The sequence below is a fragment of the Carettochelys insculpta genome, chromosome 22 (genome assembly GCF_033958435.1).
Source record: "Carettochelys insculpta isolate YL-2023 chromosome 22, ASM3395843v1, whole genome shotgun sequence".
Lineage (NCBI taxonomy): Eukaryota > Metazoa > Chordata > Testudines > Carettochelyidae > Carettochelys > Carettochelys insculpta.
In genome coordinates this window covers 19,714,206-19,735,158 of record NC_134158.1, presented here as the reverse complement: position 1 = coordinate 19,735,158, position 20,953 = coordinate 19,714,206, and the positions used below count along the sequence as shown (strand labels likewise).

Genomic DNA, 20,953 nt, shown 5'->3' with positions numbered 1-20,953 from the left:
GCACTTTCACAGCTCTTACTGCTCCTTGCTTTCTTCAAGCAATCCCCAGTGTGCTGCTACATATCTGTTGACACATATCCAAATTCTTCATTTAAAAAAAAAAAAAAAACAAACTAACATGGAAGCCCCAGTCATCTGGCATGAAACCAGAGACACGCGAGTTCAGAAAGGTTATTTTGGATCCCACCCACGCCACTGTCACTGTGAATGAGATGAGGAAAAGGAAGGCGGGGGGGAGACACATGAAGGAGTCATTTCTCCATATGTGAGCACACACTTTTCTCCAAAGCAAAAAAGCTGCAAAAGATTAGTTGGGGAGTTGCTGCAGCATCTGAAAAGGAACAAGGGTGAGAGACAGGAATGGGAATCAGGGTGTCCAGATCAGCTGCGTGACCCAACTCAGTCACATTCCTGCTCAGTGCATCAGTTTCCCCACTAGTGAAACAGGGTTGTGTCTTCCAAACATACCAGTGCTTTGTGTTTTATCCAAGGCCAGGACTGAGCAGAGAAAAGGAGCCTGTTGTAACCAATTACACACAACCTGCACTCATGCACCACGCCAGCCAGCCAGCCCTACTGAGTGAGCAGTAGCTAAGGACACACAAACCTCCGCACAGATTAAGCCATCTAATTTGTACAACTGATAATCCAGTTTGCTTTCATGCTCTTCTCACCAATACCCTCACCATAATAAATGGAGAAAAGCTGCACGGACAGTGCAATGTTACATTTCCAGTTCCAAGCCATGGTGTTGTTCTGGCTGCTGTTGTGGGACAGTGGAATTTTTAGAGCTACGCCACATGAACCTCTACTGAGTAACAGAGCCCTTAACAGGGAATTCTAGACTTATAAATAAATTACACAGTGATAGTTCAAGAGCGAGGTGTATTCCCTTTCTGAAAGACAGGTGACATCTTAACGCCTCATGTCTAAGGCCAAATTCATCCTCAGGGGAGTTCCACAGGGCTTACACCACAGTCATTTAGCCCCTTTATTTTTATCACAGAACCTTCCTTCTGCTATGAGTGGTTTCCCCATTATGCTATTTGTGTGAGGTTCCCTTTTGAACCGAACACAAGGGTAAGTGTCATACGCAACCTCTGCTGGAGGCCAAGCAAGCTTTCAGCAAGGGCTGTACTCCTTATTGATGTCACATTAGGGAATCACCCAACCGGAGGCCAGCAGAAGACTTATTTCCAGCAGCACATGAAGGATGTTGAGCTATTCTAACCCACCCAACATTTGTTGCACAGATGCCAGAGCACACATCATCATCCACACACAGAGCTGCACTTTAAAGCCCAGTTACACACATCCTCAAAAGGTCAGGTTAGGAAAACAGAGCATGCACTTTTACCTCTCCCTAGAGGCCAGGCAGTTGTGACAATCTCAAGAGGAGATTCAGCCACCTAGAAACCAGGAGTATGAGTGTCACCAGACAAAGATAAATGCCAGGGAACCAGTTCGGCTCTTTAGCACAGGAGACAGTGACTAAGAACTTCATAAAGGACATAGTCGAGCGAGTGCCCCCCCCAGAGTGCAGCCAGCTGCACGTTTAGCAGCACAGTGTCTGGAATCGGCCGCAGAAAGGAAAAGCCGGCATTTCAGCCAAGGTTTCCACTGAGGCAGGACTGTGGGGAGGAAAGAAGGTGGGGAAGGCAGGCATGCAAAGAATGTAAGAAGATCTGACGCAGGCCTCTCCAGCTATTCCACCTTAATTACACATACATAGGAGCACTCAGCTTTCCCCAAGCTATTAGGCTGGTGGAGAAATGAGGTTCCAATATCACTAAGTTGTTGGATAGGGGCATTTGAGAGCAACAGAATAAAATCCAGTGGTACCAATTCAATCCACCATACAGTCTAACATTCATCTCCAACACCCCACTGAAGAAAGTATTAGTGTTCCCACTGTGCACATGGGGAAACTGAGGCATGGAGTAATTATGTGACTTGTCCATAGTCACACAGGGAATCTGCATCAGAGCAGGGAACTGAACCCAGGTCTTCTAAATCCTAACCCACTGGACTATGGATCTGTAAATGAAGTCCTCAGCAACACCTTCTACAACCTCTTCTGGGTCTGTCCACACTACCTCTTGTTCCTCCAAACTCCCCACCCGTGCAGATATGCCAATGGGACTGCTTGCTCAGCCCAGCCTCACAAGGAGGCTGCAATAAAGAGAGAAGGTAAAACTACGAGATGCACAATTCTTAGCCAAATCAGTGTTTAAATCACAACTTGCCGCTTGCCTTTATCAGGCTGCACTTCTCTGGATACATTTCCGCAGAGGTAAATTTTAAGGAGGGACAGGAGTGTGGCTTTAGGGATTTTGATTACGAGCTTTTCCCCTGCACAAGGGGCGACCTGGAGGGAGGGGGAAAAAAAAAAAAAAAAAAAACCACACACACACATTTGCTAGAGAAACAAAGAATCAAGTGATGGAAAATGACAATCCCCCCTTGTAGGCATGAACCTTGTGATGGGAGAACAGGGTCAGATAGGAAGGGTGCTCTGGATCCCTGAGGAATTTAAAAGCGCAAAGAGTGCATGTTTGATGCAGGATAAGCCAATGGATGAACTTGTGGGGGGCGGAGGAAACCAGTCAGCATGACAAGTCCAGAAGCAGCAGTGTTTTGAGTGGGTGCAGTGGGGGGGAGCAAGTATAACAATGCAGAGGTTTCCCAACCCACACTGTTCACAAGTTTGGCGGGTGGGAAGGGCATTCCACCTCTCCCACCATCCTTTTGATCTAGGCCCACCCCCACTCCCCTGCTGAGAGAGAGGCCATTAGAGTCAATGCTTGTTTATACAACATGCACACACCCATCCATCAGGAACAGGGTGGAGACCCAAACCCATTTCACAAAAACACTGATTCAGGTCTCCTGGGGAGAGTTCACAAACAGCACAGCCAGAAATCACCATGCAAACTCCACAGTCCAAAAGGCTACAAACATCCCTTCTCCTGCAACTTTCATCCTCCCCTGCATATCAGACTTTGTCAGGAGGAGCCAGACTTATTTAAAACTCACTCTCCCAGATCAGAAACATGTGGATGCACAATTAGCCGTTCTTCCAGAGGGAAGGGAAGGGGAGTCTCCCACCCCCATGTAACGGAGCCTTGAAGGAGTAGCAGCCCTGCACAGGGCCAGGTCTCTTCATACAGCCCACGCTCCTCCAAAAGCAGCTCAGGCGCTTAAAGACAAGCTAGTAGCAGAGGAGAAGTCAATTTATGTTTCAGCAAGTCATTACCATTTGGTGCTAATTAAACTGCAAGCTGATTAGCCAAGTGAAACCTTTAATTAGCCCTTTACAGCACTTACTAAAATTATAGCTTATTCACACCAGCTAATTGTGCGCTTAAGGAAGGCAGGGCGTGAGCAGGATGGATACAATTCTAAAGCACTATGTCTCTTATTACACCGCTGCTAATTTACATTAGAAAACAATCATTATTCAAGCATTTCTTTGTCCACCTCCACACAGTCTTCCCAGGTCAGTTGGGCTCTGAGAGTACATCTACACTACAATAGGGATAGAAGCTGCAGTGATCGAGCTGCCAACCATCAATTTATCATGTCTGCTTAGACATGATAAATCAATCTCCCAGCACTCTCCCACTGAACAAGGCAAGGAGCTGGCAAATTTACAATGTGGAAGACACCGCAGAAAGTATGTCAACTTCAGCTATGCAGATAGGGTTGCTGAAGTAAATCAACAGTGCCACATAGCACAGACCAGGCCTGACTAGTGTCTTATTAAAAAAAAAATGGTGCATACAAATTGTCTTCCTTATACCTTTGGACAGTTGTATGGCCCTGCAGATAGGAACTGAACTACCGGGTTCTACTGCTGCCTTGGCTATTAGGTATATTATGGTAGCCCCAAGAAGCCTGGATCTCAGGCCATTGTGCAGAATTCTGGACGTAACCTGACTAAATGTCTTTGAGGGAATTACTGCCCTTTGGTGGCTCACTCTTCCTTTCTGCAAAGTAGGGGGAATATTTTATCCTCTTTTCGAAGCACTTTCTTATCCAAGTGCTTGTCAGACCCCACCCCCATTCAAAGCCCTGTTTTAGGCTTCCACAAAGTCAGCCTCCCAGTACTCCTCTGGGAGACCTGTCCAACTCCCCAACTTCCTATTTCAATCTTGACCCTCTTCACTACAGTCCGGGTCTCCCATCACGTTCGTCCCTTAGCAGCCCTCTATCAGTCCACTTTGCTTTTTCTATGACACCTCTTCCATTTGGAATGCCTCCCCAGGGACCCCATGATCACTGAAATCCTGCCATAAAGCACCTCTCAGCAGGGGTGGCAGGTTTGCAAAAATTCTGATGGTGCCCAGAATGCCCAGAGCCCACACCCTTCCCACCACTTGCCCAATGCTCTGGGAGGGAGCTTGGATGGAGGAAGGAAGCGGGTTCTGGGAGGGAGTTTGGGTGCAGGAAAGGTAGTGGGTGGGACTCAGAGGTGGAGGAGTTTGGGTGCAAGAAGGGGGCCTACACTCTGGGATGGAGTCGGGGTTTGGGGTGCAAGCTCTGGGCTGGAGTTTGGGGACTGGATGGGGGACAGTGTAGGCTCTGGAGAGAGTGGGGTGTACAAAGGGATGCGGTAGGTGGGGGTGGGGTGCCATGCTTACCTGAGGCACCCCCTCTGGCAGTGGCTGTGGTGGTGGGGGGGTAAGAGAAGGGTCTCTGTGTGCACTGCTCCCAGCAGCTGGAGCAGCACATGCAGACACACGCCACCACACCCCCAGAGGGATGTACCCGCGGGCCACCATGGGAAGCACCAGGAAACCATCCTAGTCCTGCTGCACTGTTGGCACTGGCCACCCCCACTCCCCCTCAGCAGTTTAAAAATCACCTGGAAGCAGCAGGTGGTCTGGGCAGACCAGCACTATTCCCAGTGCCAGACTGCCATGGGCCATATAATTCACCACCTATGTTTCCATGAAAGCTGCTCCCTACTAATTACCAAAAGTATGAAGAATAAATTGTTATGTGCACCACCACCAGACACACATGCCGCCAGCTGTGGGTGCTCTGCTCATCAGCTGGGTGGTATCTGAATGCGTCCTGAGTGGCCACCCAAGCGCTCAGCATAAAGGGAAGACTAAAGGATAATTAGACTCTGTCCGACTATGGATATAGGGACATCTTGTTCACAAGCCTTTGCTGTTGCTGGGTTCTTGATTCAGGTCAAGCCACCAACCAACAAAGCTGCTGACTTCACTGGAAATTCACTGCACGCACCACTGCATGTTGTAAGAATCCGAGGCAGGAACCTTGCTGTATTTGTTAGCAAAGTGCCATCCACAGCATGTGTATGTGTGCACAGAGGTGGAAGATGGAGAATGCCCAGGATCTAACATAGGTCTCCAGACCCGTATCATATAACTACATCATTCCTAGTCATGGAAAATCCATATCCCTGAGACACAAACCACCAACCCAAACACACCCTTCCCCTCCTCTTCCATATAGACACCACCATATCAGTGGGAAAGTGTCTCCTACTGAAAGTTAATCCATCTTCCCAAGAGGTGGGCCATTCTGTTAAAGAACTGAGACTATGCATCCTACAACAGAGATTTTAAAATCAGATTACATATGGAGATTTGTGAACTGGGTTCATGTTCAAATTTGACACATTAACACTTGGTATGAACAAGGACTGCAATTATCTCATGCATTACAAGGACTACTTCTCTTCTTTTGATGTTCCGTAATTATCTCAGGCAAGTATCAGAGGGGTAGCCATGTTAGTCTGGATCTGTAACAGCAACAAAGGGTCCTGTGGCACCTTATAGACTAACAGAAAAGTTTTGAGCATGAGCTTTTGTGAGCACAGACTCACTTCATCTGATGATGATGATCACCAGCATCTGATGAAGTGAGTCTGTGCTCACGAAAGCTCATGCTCAAAACTTTTCTGTTAGTCTATAAGGTGCCACAGGACCCTTCGTTGCTATCTTAGGCAAGACACTTAACATCCCCTACACCTCACCCCACTCCTTCAGTTCTACGTATTTGATTTGTCAGTTTTTATTGCAGTTTTTTTTTTGGACCTCTGTGCTATATAACCGAGTCTGAACTGGAAATTCTATAGATCTGAAGAGATGGGTCTGTCCCATGAAAGCTCATCACCTAATATATCATTTTGTTAGTCTTTAAAGTGCTACATGACTGCTGGTTTCTCCCCCCAGGCTCCAAGAGGTGTTAACTAAGCCAACAGGAGAGCACTCACACCTGTGCAGATCAAAACAAAAAGCAGTCAAGTAGCAGCACTTTAAAGACTAGCAAAATAATTTATTAGGTGAGCTTTCCTGGGACAGACCCACTTCTTCAGACCGTAGCCGTACCAGAACAGATTCAATATTTAAGGCACAGAGTTCTGTGCCTTAAATATTGAGTCTGTTCTGGTATGGCTACGCTCTGAAGAAGTGGGTCTGTCCCAGGAAAGCTCACCTAATAAATTATTTTGCTAGTCTTTAAAGTGCTGACTGCTTTTTGTTTTGATAGTATATAGACTACCACGGCTCCCTCTGTTACTGTGTAGATCATCTTCATTAAGATGCTTCAGCTACACCAATGGTGTGTTTTAAGCAATCTGGCTCAGATCAAAACAAAGAGACAACATATTCAGCATATAAGAATGCAGACCTTAATTCCTAGCAATATTCCTACTGACTCTGCAGCTCACATCCCGGTTACATCAATCTTCCAAAGAGTCTGGATGGAGGACCTTCACAGGATGAGTAAAGACCACAGCAGCAGCTGTAGGACTGGATTTCATTGGCATAACAGTCCTTCTAGATTTGCTTTTTTGTAAATTAAACAGATTGTAATTACTGCACTGCCCTTCCAGAGCACTTCAATTGGAAGTTTCCTATGTGCATTGAATGCATTAATTAAAGACACCAAGTCCCCCATGGGGCAGGAATTACACAGATTTACAAAGGGGGAAAACAAGAGCATAGAAAAGTAAAGCAACTTGAGGTGTAAGTTAAAAGTCCCATGGTGAGGAAGACTAAAACAGTGGACACGCCTACCACTGAACTCATGTTTCTACCCAATTTCCTGCTTTAGCAAGGAGACCTCAATTTTCTCCTTGCACCACTGTGCCCCGAAATAACCTTTTCAGCAGAGCAATGGATTAGATGCTACTCCTTGTCCTCTTCCATTCAAGGGACAAGTCAGAATGCAAGTTTCCAGCATATAAAAGCGACATGAGAGCCTGAGGATTCCTACAAAAAAAAAAAAAAACCCAAAAAAAACCACACAACCCACCCTCAAAATCCATTACCACCAAGCAAGCTGCACCAGCAAAGTCAACAGGGTGATGCCACTGCAGCATGATTCAGAGTCAAACCTGCACTACTGTGTTCAAGAGACAACTGACATAACAAGCAACCTGTGTCCGCCTGCCCGAAAACTGACCTCAAAACTCACTCAAATGCTGAATTATTTAGTGTTGCAGAAGTTTGGAAGGAGTCCATTCAAACTGGCAGAAAGAATGTAGGCGTTGCTAAACAGCAGACAGATTTCCTTTTGGGGGGGCAGGGGAGTTAAAAATTCACAGAAGAGATTCATCCCAAATCCATAAAGTAGGGGTGGCCAACCAGTCAGACTAAAGCTGGGTCTACACTAGCACCCCCCCTTTTGAAAGGGGGACGCTAATGAGACACTTTGGGATATGCTAACCTATAACCAAATAGGAATAAGGGGATTTCAAAGTGTGCGGGGTCTTTTCAAAAAGGACCCTGTGTAGACAAGCTGCGCGTGATTGAAAGCAGCACTTCTGAAGTGCCACAGCTGGCGTTATGTTAATGAGGCACTGCATATTCATTGCAGTGCCTCATTAGCATATCCCAAAGTGTCTCATTAGCACCTTCCTCTCAAAAGTGGGGTGCTCGTCTGGACACCCTAAGTCAAAATAGCAGTGGATAGAGTGCAAAGAGCCACGTTTACCTATATAAAAAATATAGATAGATAAAAATATGTAACACATGGCTCAGTGCCTCTGGCTGCTCCAGAGCCAGGCACTATAGCTCCCTGCTCTAATGCCATCTCCCCAGCCTCCAGCCAGGCACCCCTCCCCCCCCCCCAACACCCCCTTCCCCCCGCTCTAACCCAATGCCTGAAACTCACTGCAGCCACCACACACTTCTCCCTCCAAGCACTAGGGCACATGCCCAAAGCAGCAGTTAGCACTCCCAGGGCACGACTCCAAGCAAGAGCCAAATTTCATTGCTCAAAGAGCTGTATACAGCTCAAGAACCCCAGGCTGGCCACCCCTGCCATAAAGCATTGGTGTGGCACCCTGACCTGGACCAACTGAACATCCTGTGTCATTAGGCCCACTTAGGAAATTAGCTCTCTGGAATCATTAAGGCCAATACACTGCTGTTTCAGTTTCCAAAGCACCTGACTCTTCTCAATGCTTGAGTTCCATTAAGCCTAGGGAAAGAGCATGGAGCTAACAGCACCGCTTCCATTTTAATAATTGTCGAAATCGTAGAAATATCAAGGCCCTTGAGACATATTGCACTGGCTGAGAACGTGGTTTTGCAATGCAGCCTGCACCTGTGCTGTAAAAAGCTGTTTTTGAAACACTATGAGCCTGCCGCAGCTCAAGTCAGAATACTTTTGGCAGCTATCCCTTCAGTGCTCTTCTAGGCTCAGGAGAAATCTATTTTTATTAAATAAAAACAAGATGCAGCCATAATAAGACTTCACAGAAGCACCAATGTGCTCTTGGGACGTTTCGTTGCACCATAAAGGCCTTTTGAAAAGATGCCCATTCAGCAAAGGGACTCACCATTTTCATTACAACCCACGCACCTGGCTTATGATAGATTTGTGACCTTGATTCGGAGCTGTCCCATCCATAGAATGGTTCGGGTAGCTGCCCCAGGACCCATGCTTTGGTCCCTGCCCCCCACAGAGGCTGTCCCAACCAGCCTATGGACAGGAAGTCCTCAATATTGATCTTAGCCTGTGGGGCCCAGCACAGCCAGAGGAGTTACCTAGGGCCAACGCTCCCAATGAGCTATGTGCTTGTGCAGCTGCTCAGGAGAGAGTCAAATGCCATGCAGCTGATTAGCAAAGCACCCACAGCTAGATTCGTTTGTTTCTATTGGTGGTGCACATTTGCACATGCTTTGGGGCACACAAAAATTTATTCTGCACTTGAGATGGAAAAATCCCCACATGGATAGAAGAGATCATTGGGAACCCTGCCTGGGGCCAACAGCAGAAGCTGCCCCCCCAACCAACACACACACACAGCCCCACACATTCACCACAGCAGCAGGAAGCAGAACAACATGGGCTTGGAGGAGTGGAAAACAGCGGGCTGGTACCCAGCTCCTCCGCTTTCCACCATCATGGTGAGTGCTGAGGACCCAACCCCTGCTGCCACCCCACACCAGACCACCCACCCCCCCCGGAATCCTCCAGGTTGCATCCCTCTGAGCAGACCTGGGCCCCATGCCTGGGGCATTAGGGGGTGCCCCAGGACCCGCGATCCCTTTGGGACAACCCTGCCAGGATGTAACCAAGCCATACACCTCCACTTCCAACAGGCTTCAATAGCAAAGGCTGTTTGAATACACTGTTCCTTGCACAGCTGAGAGGAAGCTTCTAGTATACCCACAAAGCAAACAAGCAATAATAAGACTTCGTTTACAAGAGAAGCAGTTCCTGGGAGATTCAATTTCAGCAGCGCAACCTCCCAGAGCTCAGAGGTATCTCTGGTTTTACAGAATCAGGTGAGGGTTGGCAAGACTCCCTAACGAGCATTAATTATGCAACTTGCATCAGAATTGCAATACCCTGGAATCCCAGAGTCCAGTCCTAGCCGAGTCACTTGTTTAGCTTTTCACAGGCACTCAGGACTTGTCTTCACTGCAACGTTAGCCCAATGTGTAAATGGACTGTTGCCCCTCTGCCAACACTCATTCACTTCTCTGGCTTGAATTAGGTCCTGTTTTATAGCTAACGTCCATGAGGCGGCACAGGTCCAAGCACCAGCACAGCTGAAACAAGAGCTAGTAATGCAGTAGGAGCACAGCTGCTCAGGACCAGAGTGTGCTACGAGAGCATTTAGTGTGAAGGAGAGCAGCTGCACTGCCAAACTAACACAAGCACACATGACTCGCACTAACTCCAGTAAAGCTACCCGCTTTCAAGATCAGGGCCAAAGCCATACACCCAAATGCCATGTACAGACCTCACCACAGTACAGAGATAACATCCTCAACAAGTTTATGACGGGCATAGGACATGATCCAGAAGGGCCCTTACAGTCCTGTGTCTTGATACAACAGGGATCAAACTTCACTCCCTCCTTTCTAGATGAGCGGACCAGAGATTTTCAATGCAATAAACCTAGAAGAAATAATCTAACACTATGGATTTTGCCCACAAAAACTTAGGTCCTAATAAATCCATTCTTCTGTAAGGTGCTATAGGACCTCTTTGTTTATACAGCTACAGACTAACACGGCTATCCCCCTGAGACATCTAAAAACCATGCAGCACAGCCAGGAAGTCCTCAGCGCAGGAGCAGCCACATAAAAAATTGTAACTTCTAATGAACAGGTAAAATATTGGAGTAATACTGGTTGCACCTTCAAAAACCAGCACACGCTCGTCTGGCAACATCCCTTATCCAGCGGGACGGTGGATGTTCCTGGATGAGAGAGCTAGATCCAGTCAAAAATCCATGAGGTGCACATAACTGACACTTCTCCCCCCAAACACAGAGGTGTGGATTGGGAGAAGAGATTGCTCTTCAAGAGCTCACAAATAGCAACAGAAGGCTCTGCAGAAAAGTTCCCAGTTGCAATGTAAAACATTCCCATGTCCAACTCCACCCCGCTCTGCCACCCACCTACTCCTAAATTATCAATCTGAAGATGAGGGGGAAACAATCCTTTCCTTTGAATTCGCAATGAAGCGTATTAGGCATACATAAGCCAAGTCTGCATCTGCAACCTTCTTTACCGCAGTCTTTCTAAAACACAAGATCTTTTCTTCTGATCATCCCCCGAACCACCATTCTCTATGCAGGCTGGAATTTCCACCATCAGTCTTGCCTGCCAAACTCACCCTTCCATCCACCACGATTGCTCTTTTCATCCACTGTTTTGCGTGTGGACATGTTATTTCGAAAGAAGGTCTTGGAAGAGATCTTTTGGAAGATCGTCTTTTGAAAGATCACTGTTGCGTAGATGCAGCCAGCAAGAGGTCAGTTAATGGGAGAAGTTGAATGAGGAGAGCAATCTCCTCTTTCGAAAGACAGCATCCATACAGTCCCCATTTTCGAAAGAATGGGCCCCGGATCAAAAAATCCAGCACCATGAGGACTACTCTTTCGAACCAGGGGCCCCCGGAGCATCTACACGTGCTTCTTTCAGAAAAAGGCACTCTTCCTCATTTGGGAGAGAAAGAGGGACACCAGAAGAACTGCCACATTCTTTCAGAAGAGCACAACTTCTGTGTAGAGGCTCCGCTTGTTCTTTTAAAAGAGGGCCTGACTTTCCAAAAGGACTTGCTAGTGTAGATGCAGCTGCTAAGTCCTGCTGCTCTGAGAGTGGTACAGAGAGAAGCAAAATCCACTCATTCCTCAGCTACTCCATTATTAATAACCCTAACCACATCTTAATTGTTATCTATCATCCCCTTCCCTCCATGTCCTCGCTTTAGAGTTGTTCCCACACTTTCCATCCCTTGCGCCTTTATTACTCCCTTTGCAAAGAGTTATTGGGAGCTTCTGGTTCCCATTCTCATGTTATGAGAGGGGTGAAAAAAACCACAATATTTAAAAGGGCCACATTCAAAATCAAATTAGAACATGGAACTCATTGCCACCAGAAGTCACTGAGGTCAGGAACTCACCAAGACTGAAAGAGACAGGGGCATTTGGGTTTTTACCCATGAAAGCTCATGACCTAATAAATTTGCTAGTCTCTGAGGTGCCACAGAACTGCCTGTTAATAGTTCTCAGAGTTCCCACAGTTAATGTTAACAAATGTAAGGGCTATCAAACCTCCTGCTTCAGGCCTTATAATCTACTTTCATTAGAAGGCCAATACAGGAGATAAATTATTGCACATCTGCTCTCTGTGTACCAAAGGATCAACCTTCATCAGATTCACACATTCCCAGAAGAAGCCATTGTGATCATCCAGTTTAATGACCACAGATCTTACATGCACCATCTTTCCCCTTTTAAGTCTCCTTGTGCAGGATTCCCATCTTTCACCTTGCTCTCGCATGGCTTGTACCTCAGCTGTTCAGGGCAGAGGACAAGGTCTACTTGACTATAAAGCACTCTAATTTTAGTACTGAAGTGGGATGGGGCTTCAGAATCCATTTTTATGTCAGCAGTACAAGTCCTGAACCCTCCCAACAGGACAGAAGCAGAATCGGACACTAGAGTCACACTACAGTGGAAAAATCAGCCTACTGAGGGGTTGATCTTCCAATGTTTCATTTTGCTCATAAGCGAAATGATGGTTCCAGGGGTCGACGTCGACCCCTGTATGCCTCGCAAGAGGTGATGAAGCAGGAAGATTAATGCAAGAAACACTCCAGTCAACCCTCCCCCATGTGGACAGACATGGAAGTTGACTGCAGCTAAAATCCATTTTGGTTACGCAATTGTGGTGTAGCTAAAACTGTGTAATCAGCAGTCAACTTCTGTGCCTAGTATAGACATAGCCCATGTGTGGGTGCTACCAGGTGGCCCTTTTGTTCAGCATTGTCAGGATGCAGACGACCTCAGCTTCAAATTCAACCAGAGAGGGCTTTTGGTGAAAGCAGAAAGTGCAATACTGGGAACAAAAAGAGATGGTAGAAAGCTTTACCTGCAGGTGGCTGGCTGGCCTAGTTCCTGTCTGATTATTACACTAAATAAACATCGGGGTGCCTAGGAGTCTTTATAAACTATTAAAAATCAAAATAAATGTGATAATCAGCATGTTGAGCGCTTAGAGGGATCCCTCATCCACTCGTGACTTGACTGGGAAAGTGGCAGTTGCCCTCTCTTAGGAGCTTATATTTGTTACCACTGGGGGGGGGGGGGCAGGAAAAAAAAAACGGAAGACAAGGGAAAGTCAGAGGGAGAGGGTTAGGATGGCATTTTTATCTGGTCTACAAACACCGACATGGAGAAAAGATACCAGGTATGAGGCTTTTTAATCCAGCAGACAAAGGCACAAGAAGAGCCAACAACTAGAAACTGGAGTCAGCAGAGTTCAAACTGGATTTTTTTTAAATTAACATTAGTGGTGACCAACCACTGGAGCAGATTACCAAAGGGTACTGTAAACTCTCCATCACCGAAGAGTCTGTACCCCACTATCTAGAAAGGCAGCTCAAGAAAGATTCTAGTTTGATTGCAAGTTGTTGCATTAGACACAGGAATCCAGGAATGAAACTCATCTGTGTGGTTTGCAAGAGATCACACAGGAAGATAACTGGAGGGGACCACTGGGGGCTCATACTTTACACTTTAAGTACACATGTATCCTGGCAAGGAAGGGTGGACAGAAGAGATACGACACAGGTGGCTAAAGATCTTGATAAACAAGAAGTCAGCCAGAGGACTTTTTGACAAGCAAACATTAAAGAAATATATTGCACCATTTTGTGACTGGAGATATACCTCTTAATAACCAAGAGAAAAATCATGGGATCAACCAGTCCTGTAAATCAGCAGTTCCACAAAGCAGTAGTAAAGGCATGAAATGAGGCCTCATGTTTTTTTATTTATTTGCAAGAGTTTCCTTCTGGTGGTGTTGATAAGTGTTAGCAAAAACAATCATCCTCCAAACACATGCAAATAAAACACAAAGGTAGCTGATATCTGAAAAACATCTGGGTGCTGGAATAAACACTGGGGAGTCGGGAGGAAGCAAAACAGGGATTACACTTTACTTCCACTGAGTGCAAATGTAAATGGACGCTGATCATAATCTCACCGTCATCTTCCCTGGGACATGCCTCCAGTGGTTGGGTTCATGCCAAACATAAGCGAGCAGCAGCATAAGGTCAGGTAAAGGTTTCTGATCATATATTTGAGTTTCAGGTCCCATTATAAACCTTGATTTCAATGAATGAAACCAGCTTTACTTTGGAGAGCAGGGAGGTGACATGAGGGCAAAGTCAACACAAGCATGAAATCAATATCAAGAAGAGAAGCCAAACAAACGCAAGGAGCCACATGACTAGGTATACAACCCTCTACTTGATCCATAAAGTACAAAGCCAGACAGGATCATTTAAACTGACCTGTATAACACAGGCTACAAGGCTTCACCTAGATTGCCTTAACTGTACTTAGGTACTGTCAAACTCCTGCAGAGCTACAGATAGCTGGTAGCAGACGTGCAACAGAGACAAGATGTCACCTCCCCTTCATCCAGTTCTGCCACTCAACCTTTTTTAAAAGGATCAACTGATCAGTTACAAACACAAAAGCAATCCATAGGAGGTTCACCCTCCAACCCTCCTCAGCCAGATGTGTTTTAAAATAAAAATAAGTCTACCCTTCCTTAGCTTACGTCAGATAAGAATGTACAAACTACATCAAAGATAACTTACAGCACCACCATATGGGGTACTGACTGTTATAACTATCCCAATTTTACAGAAAGGGGATAGAGTGAATGTTTTTTCTAATGCATGCTAGGAGCTAGAGACACTCATTAGCATAACCAAAAACGCAACTCGGTTGCTCCAACCACTAGACCCCACACCATGAAAGACCCAAGACTAGAGCCCATGCACCCCAAATCCTTCTGTCTTCGTTATGGCTTCAAAGCCACCGTTGTTATTAATGGATACATTTCCCCCCCCCAACCCAGACACAGAACCTTTTTTATTTTAGTTTGATTCCATCCTATACTTTCCTCTCATTAAAATAGCATCACTCACGGCTCCTTACTGCCCCTGTGGATGGCAAGCCATAAGAAAACAGCATTTTCTACTCCCATAACATTGTTCACATTGCTTGTGTTATGCCCCTTCCCTCACCCTGTGTCTGTCTTGTCTATTTCAGTTGCAAGCTCTCTGGGGACAAGAACTGCCTACTACAGTGACTAACATAATGGAGCCCGAGTTTTGTTTGGTCCTTGGGTACAAAGAACAAACATGATTGGGCATTTGAATTTTATTAGATATTTTCCAGATGCAGCTTTTTTTTATTTTTATGTGTGGGAGTGACAGTCTTGCTAACTAAGACGGCTCTCTGAATGAAAGACAAGGTCAGTGAGGTGGTAACAACTCTCCTGTGTTCCACGTTACTTCAAGCATGGACATTAACCCAGCCTCAGTCACCTGTCAAGAAATCTAAATCTTCTTTGCCCACCAAAGCTCATGCTCCAAAATATCTGTTCGCCTATAAGGTGCCACAGGACTTCTTGTTGTTCTCGAAGATACAGACTAACACGGCTACCTCTCCGATACTAAATCTTATGGGTTCCCCTCTCCCCCCAATACTTCACAGGTTTCTATTTGTCCATTCAATTTAGTCATAGTTTCTAGACAACTTTCCCTATCCAGATTTGCAAGATGCAAAGGACAATAAATACATTCAGCAAAGAGGTTTATTCTTTTATCAGAAAGGAAAGCACTTTCCTTAAAAGGGTGCCAGGATTAATTAATGTTTTTACTGGCAGCAAATGACTATTTCCTTGGCAGTTTCTGAGACTTTGAGGGCTTTTGTATAAAAATTGTTTTTGAATGCTAGTAAGCTCATTCATCTCTTCCATTAGCCACTCTTTACAGCTATAGGTTGAACCTCTCTAATTTGCCACTCTCTTGCCCAACAATATCCATAACCTGGCATGATTCTAGTTAGCCAGTTATCATGGGTGTGGCCAAGTATCCCACAGTCCCATAAAGTTTCTTTACAGCCACCAGTCCAGGCTTTCAGTGTCCTGTGCTTGATTTAGCTGTAATGAACCCCTAAATGTCTTCCAAGAGCCCAATAAGTGATGGACGTGCTGGTAATGTTCCTAGACAATATTAACCTTCCACAGTCCAGCAAATTCTCTTATTCAGCACTGGTCAGGTCCCAAGGGTGCCAGACAAAGAGAGGTTCAAGCTGTAGTTATTTTCAACAAACACAATTCCCAGCTGTTTAGTAGGCCATTGGGAAACATGCTGCCTATATCAGCTTGCAATCTCAGAGAGCATCCTGCTGATTTTTGCCCCCACCCTTCTTTTTTCGCTATGTAAAAAGTAATCCTGAAGTTTTTCAAGTTTTGCTATGGCCCTTCCTTGCAGGAAGTAACTTAAGCCCAGACACTCATAGGCTCCTAACTTCCAGTGGACATCTCCTTTGAACATCCGGATCTCAGAGACTGATGAATGGAACAGAGAGCATTTTCTCTGCTCTAAGTCACCAGCTTGATCCCACCACGGCCATCTTCGGTTGTCTAGTGGCCGTGGAAAAATAAGTTAAAATGAAAAAGGTGGGTCGCATCTCATAAGGGTTGCCATTATAGTTGGCACTAGGTGCCTGCATGGCTGGCAATCTCAGCAGAGGCTGCTGTCCCCTCCGCCAAGCAGCATTCCCCACCAAGGTGGAAAAGTGGTGTCAGCAGAGCCGTTGTGTGAATACAAAAGTTTGAATCTGTATGCATGATAACTAAGTTGTATCCTACCCATGCTCCATCTTTTATATACCCCCTCTCTCCAGGACCCCATCTCACTATTACAGCCCTGCCTGGATACAAGAATTAGGATCTGCATCTGATCCACAAATACTGTAAGCAATACACCCAAATTTGCAATCATGGACACAGATATGCACAGATTTCCAGGGCGTTAGCCATCAGATCAGAGATGAGGCATGTGAGCAGAAAAGAAAACTTACCCTGCCTGTGCTGTCTTGGAATGAAGACGGGGAGCTCTGAATCAGCTGTCAACTCAGTGCCTTTCCCTGGCACTGGATTTATTTAAGAGAACATTAGGCAGTAGTTAGATGACAGAATCAGGAGATAAGGCAATTTAGTGTTCTGCTGTACAATGCTGGTGACCCACTCCATTTTGAGCACCCATTTTCAGACACTGAGATTGAAGTACGGAATATTCACAGCTCCCACAGAAGCCAGCACCTCTGGAAGCCCAGCCCAAAACTACTCGCATTGGGCATGCAAAACCAGATGTCACTTTGGAAAATATTGGCCTTAAGCTCTCAATGATTCAACTCAACCACCACCTTACATATGCCCCTCCCTTCCAGAAGTGCAAGGAAGATTAGTCTGTTTTTTCAGAGCTCTCTCAACACAAGAATTGCAATGAACGGGTTTAGGATTAGTAATAAAAATATAAACTACATGGAAGAAATGGCAGCTATTCGTAAAGCAACTAATTAACATTTCAAAAGCACTCTCACAATCTGCTTTTTCTAATTGCAAGAACTATGCAGAGCTAGCATAAACAGCTGGATCCCTTCTCAATCCCTCTATCTTGTGGCTATAATTGCCACCCCAAAGCATCCTCAGCATGTGGCAGCTCCTGCAGGCCAGAGATATTGAACACGTTAATTATCAGTGTGGATTGAGTTACAAACCAGGACACTGTTCTCTTTGACAAATGAGCCATAAAAACCAACTGTGCTGATCCATGTGCCCATACGGGACAGGAAAGTGAAGTTTCTGTCCCTTTGTTACCTTATGGTACTAATGGCTACATATTTATTTCCTAAATAAAAATACCTTCAGTTTTTGCAAGCTGAGCCTTACTTCACTTTTAATTTACACTTACATTTCACTTGCTAGCAATTAGTGGCATCTCCACTCAGGCTAATTGAAGCTTAGAATCTCCTAACAGAGACAGCTGTTCCCAGAGACTGTCATACACAGCACAGTTACCAAACAGAGGAAAAGGGCCAACTCATATAAAAACACTCCAGCAAACCATCTGGGGGCTTGGAAGGTTTTATATTAGAATGTTTCTGTAGCTCAGTAACAGTCCTGTTCTACCAATTTCTTCTCTGGATCTTCCCCACCTGGAAAAAAATACCAGCATCTTCTTTCAGGATAAGGAGCACTGTTTGCTCTCCCAAACTCATTTTGCTGGGACCTCGTTTACCCAAAATTCCCATCTACCAAAAACAAAACAACACCCCCTCAATAGCAAAATCCACCAGATATTGATTTCCACCCTCTCCTTCTCATTCAAGTGAGGGTGGACTGCATTAGGAAGCACGGCCATGGTGGAATCCGCAAAGCTACACAGGGTACTTTACAGCCCTTGTACTCACCATCTGCAGATCAGGGCAACAGCAACTCAGCACTCAGGCCAGTCACTATCTCTCTGGATCAGAGGGTATGTCTATCCTATTGATCTTCCGGAGATTGTTTGCCGCGTCTTTACTGATGCAGTAAAATCAATCTCTCTGGGCTCAGCCATCAACCCTGGTACTTCACAGGACAGGGACATTGGCATGAGCCCCAAGAGTCCCGATCTACACCAGGGAACAAAGTCAATCTTGTTACGTCTATTCTAGCTACTCTAATGGCATGGCTAGAATTGCGTATCTGGGATTGACTTTGATCCCTGAGTAAGACCAAGCCAAGGTGTCTCTTACCTGAAAGAAGGTAATTCTTACCCAAATCAGGTAAACATGCTCTCTCCCTCTCCTGAGCCTTACTACTTCACCCACCATGAGAGCATCCAGGAGTCTCTCCTCTACTGACCTGCAAGGTGATCGATATTTCCAGCCCCTACATCCTTCTAACAGCCTCTCACACAAGCAGACTTCTCTAGTACCCAGTGCCCTTATTTACTTCTTCAGTAGCCCCATAACCCCTTGTTCACCTCTCCTCACATCCCTCAAGCCCCTCAGCCCCAGCTCCGCCACACCCTCAACTCCCCACTTCTCTCACACACCCAGTAATCCTCCTCCAACCCCAGGCCACTCATGCACCCCAGACCCACACAGAGCCCTACACAGATACAAAAATTTGTATATCCAGCTGAAGTGTGAACATGGTCTGCAGATTTGTAGGGCTTAATCCACACTTCTCAGCTTCCGCTTCTCCCCACCCCATGGTCCCCCTCTAGAGGCCCCAACCCCCTACACACCCCAACCCCTCAGTGCCCCTTCCTCTCCCACACCTGCTCCCCTCACATACCTCAACCTCCTCCTCGCTCCCATCGTGCCCTTATTCATCTCACATGCCCTCAACCCTACCCTGCCCCCACACAACTGCCCTCCTGAACCATCTCCCCCAACTGTACCCCCATGCCCCAACTCCCTTCCCATTATCCCCACACCCTAACCACCCATGCCCCTTCCCCCACCTGTGCCCCCATGCCCCTACTTCCTTCCCATTACCCTCGTACCCTTTCACCCCAACTCTGCTCCCCCTCCCATCACCTCCCTCCACACCTCCCCCTCCCATGCCCTCACCCCAACTGTGCCCCCATGCCCCACCCCCTCCCATCACCTATACCCTAATCCTGCTCCCCAAACCCTCATGCTCCACACCACTCCCATGCCCCTACCCTCTTCCCACCCCAGCGCTGCCCCCATTCCCCCAACCCCTCCTCTCCCATGCCTCTACCCCCTCCCCTCACTCACCCCAGCCCCCCTCCCCTCCCCTCACATGTCCTCTCCCCCAACTGAGCCTCCCCATCACCCCCTAATTCCCTCCATGCCCTCACCCCACCCTGACCCCCCGACCCCCACGTGCCACTTCCCCCAACTGCCCCATACCCCTCCCTCTTCCCCTTCCCATCGCCCTCCCACTCCCTACATCTCCCCGTCCCCTCACTCCCCTCCCAATTCCTCACCCCCGCACTGTGCCTCTCCCAACACCCCCAACTCCCTCCCTGCCCCCACCCCTCCCCTCACATGCCACCGCCCCCAACTGCCCCACGCCCCTCCCACTCCCCTCACGTGTCCTCCCCCCCAACGGTGCCTCCCCCCAACTCCCTCCCCGCCCATCCCCCTCCTCGTGACCCCCCGCGCGCGCGCTCACCCGCTCTCCCAGGTGGGGTTAGGGCGGGCTGGGGGCTCGCGCACACTCTCCCGCCCCCCGGCTCCTGCTCCGACTCACGCCGCCGCCGCAGCCACCATATTAGGAGTCAGGCAACATCCGGGCCCAGCCCCCTCCTTCCCCAGCTCGTCCGCGTTCCCCCGGCAACTAGGACCTCCCCTTCAGTGGGAGGAGGCAAACTCGTCCCCCCCCCCCCGCCTGCCCTACGCCGTTTTCGATTGGGCAGAGTTGACGCCGCTCTGCGGGTGCTGCCCACTCGGGGAGGAGGGAAGAAGGGGAACGCGGCGTTGTGCATTCTTATTGGCTAAAGTAGAAGTTGATTGATGGCAAGGGGAAAAGGGGCGTGCCTTCTCTTAAAGGGGACGACAGCACATTCTGAGGAGTGTGGGGTCAGCCCGGGAAAAGAGCCCGGGGTGGTGGGGAAGGGATCTTATTGACCTTCCCCAGACTGCCACTGGGGGAGCGGTCATCTTGTGACCGAACTGCCACCATTTTGAGTATGGGGTGTTGCCCTGGCACCCAAATGATGTCATCAGAGCACGACAGAGTGTCATAATGTCGTGCTGTGATGTCATCATAAAATGATGTGATGCCATACAGCCACACCAGCTTGGCACCACAGCATGCTATTATGCTTTTGCTAAGGTCATGTGATGCCACTGTGACATCGTCCTGGAAATGTGACATCGTGATTCGATTTCACATCATGACCTTGGGTCTTGACATCACTTGGTCCTGACGAAAAGTGGAATCGTGCCCCAAGTTGACATGAGATGAAGATCTGGTATCTCTAGGTCCCATCATTGCACTGTGATCTGTGGAAATGAGGTGAGATCTGAAACCTGGGTAGCAAACCCTTGTGATACTGATTTGATATTAAACTAGGAGTCCTGAATTGCAGTCACAACCCTCCTCCAGTCCATAGA

The 20,953-nt window shown here is 47.2% G+C and overlaps 1 protein-coding gene across 5 annotated transcripts in view; it reads right to left on the bottom strand.

Moving 5' to 3' along the window:
* Positions 1-20,131, bottom strand: part of PAK4 (p21 (RAC1) activated kinase 4) — a 107,412-nt gene extending 87,281 nt beyond the window's left edge. The window contains exons 1-3 of one of the 5 annotated variants that reach the window (XM_075016372.1): positions 18,614-18,737; positions 18,287-18,490; positions 16,895-16,966 (exon numbers count right to left, since the gene is read on the bottom strand). The gene's annotated coding sequence lies outside the window, so the exon portion shown is untranslated. Of the gene's footprint in view, positions 1-1,357; positions 1,374-16,894; positions 16,967-18,286; positions 18,491-18,613; positions 18,738-19,160; positions 19,181-20,009 lie in introns of those variants that run through there. The other 4 variants (XM_075016371.1, XM_075016373.1, XM_075016377.1 and 1 more) reach the window with 4 other exon arrangements.
* Between the last annotated feature and the right edge of the window lie 822 nt (positions 20,132-20,953).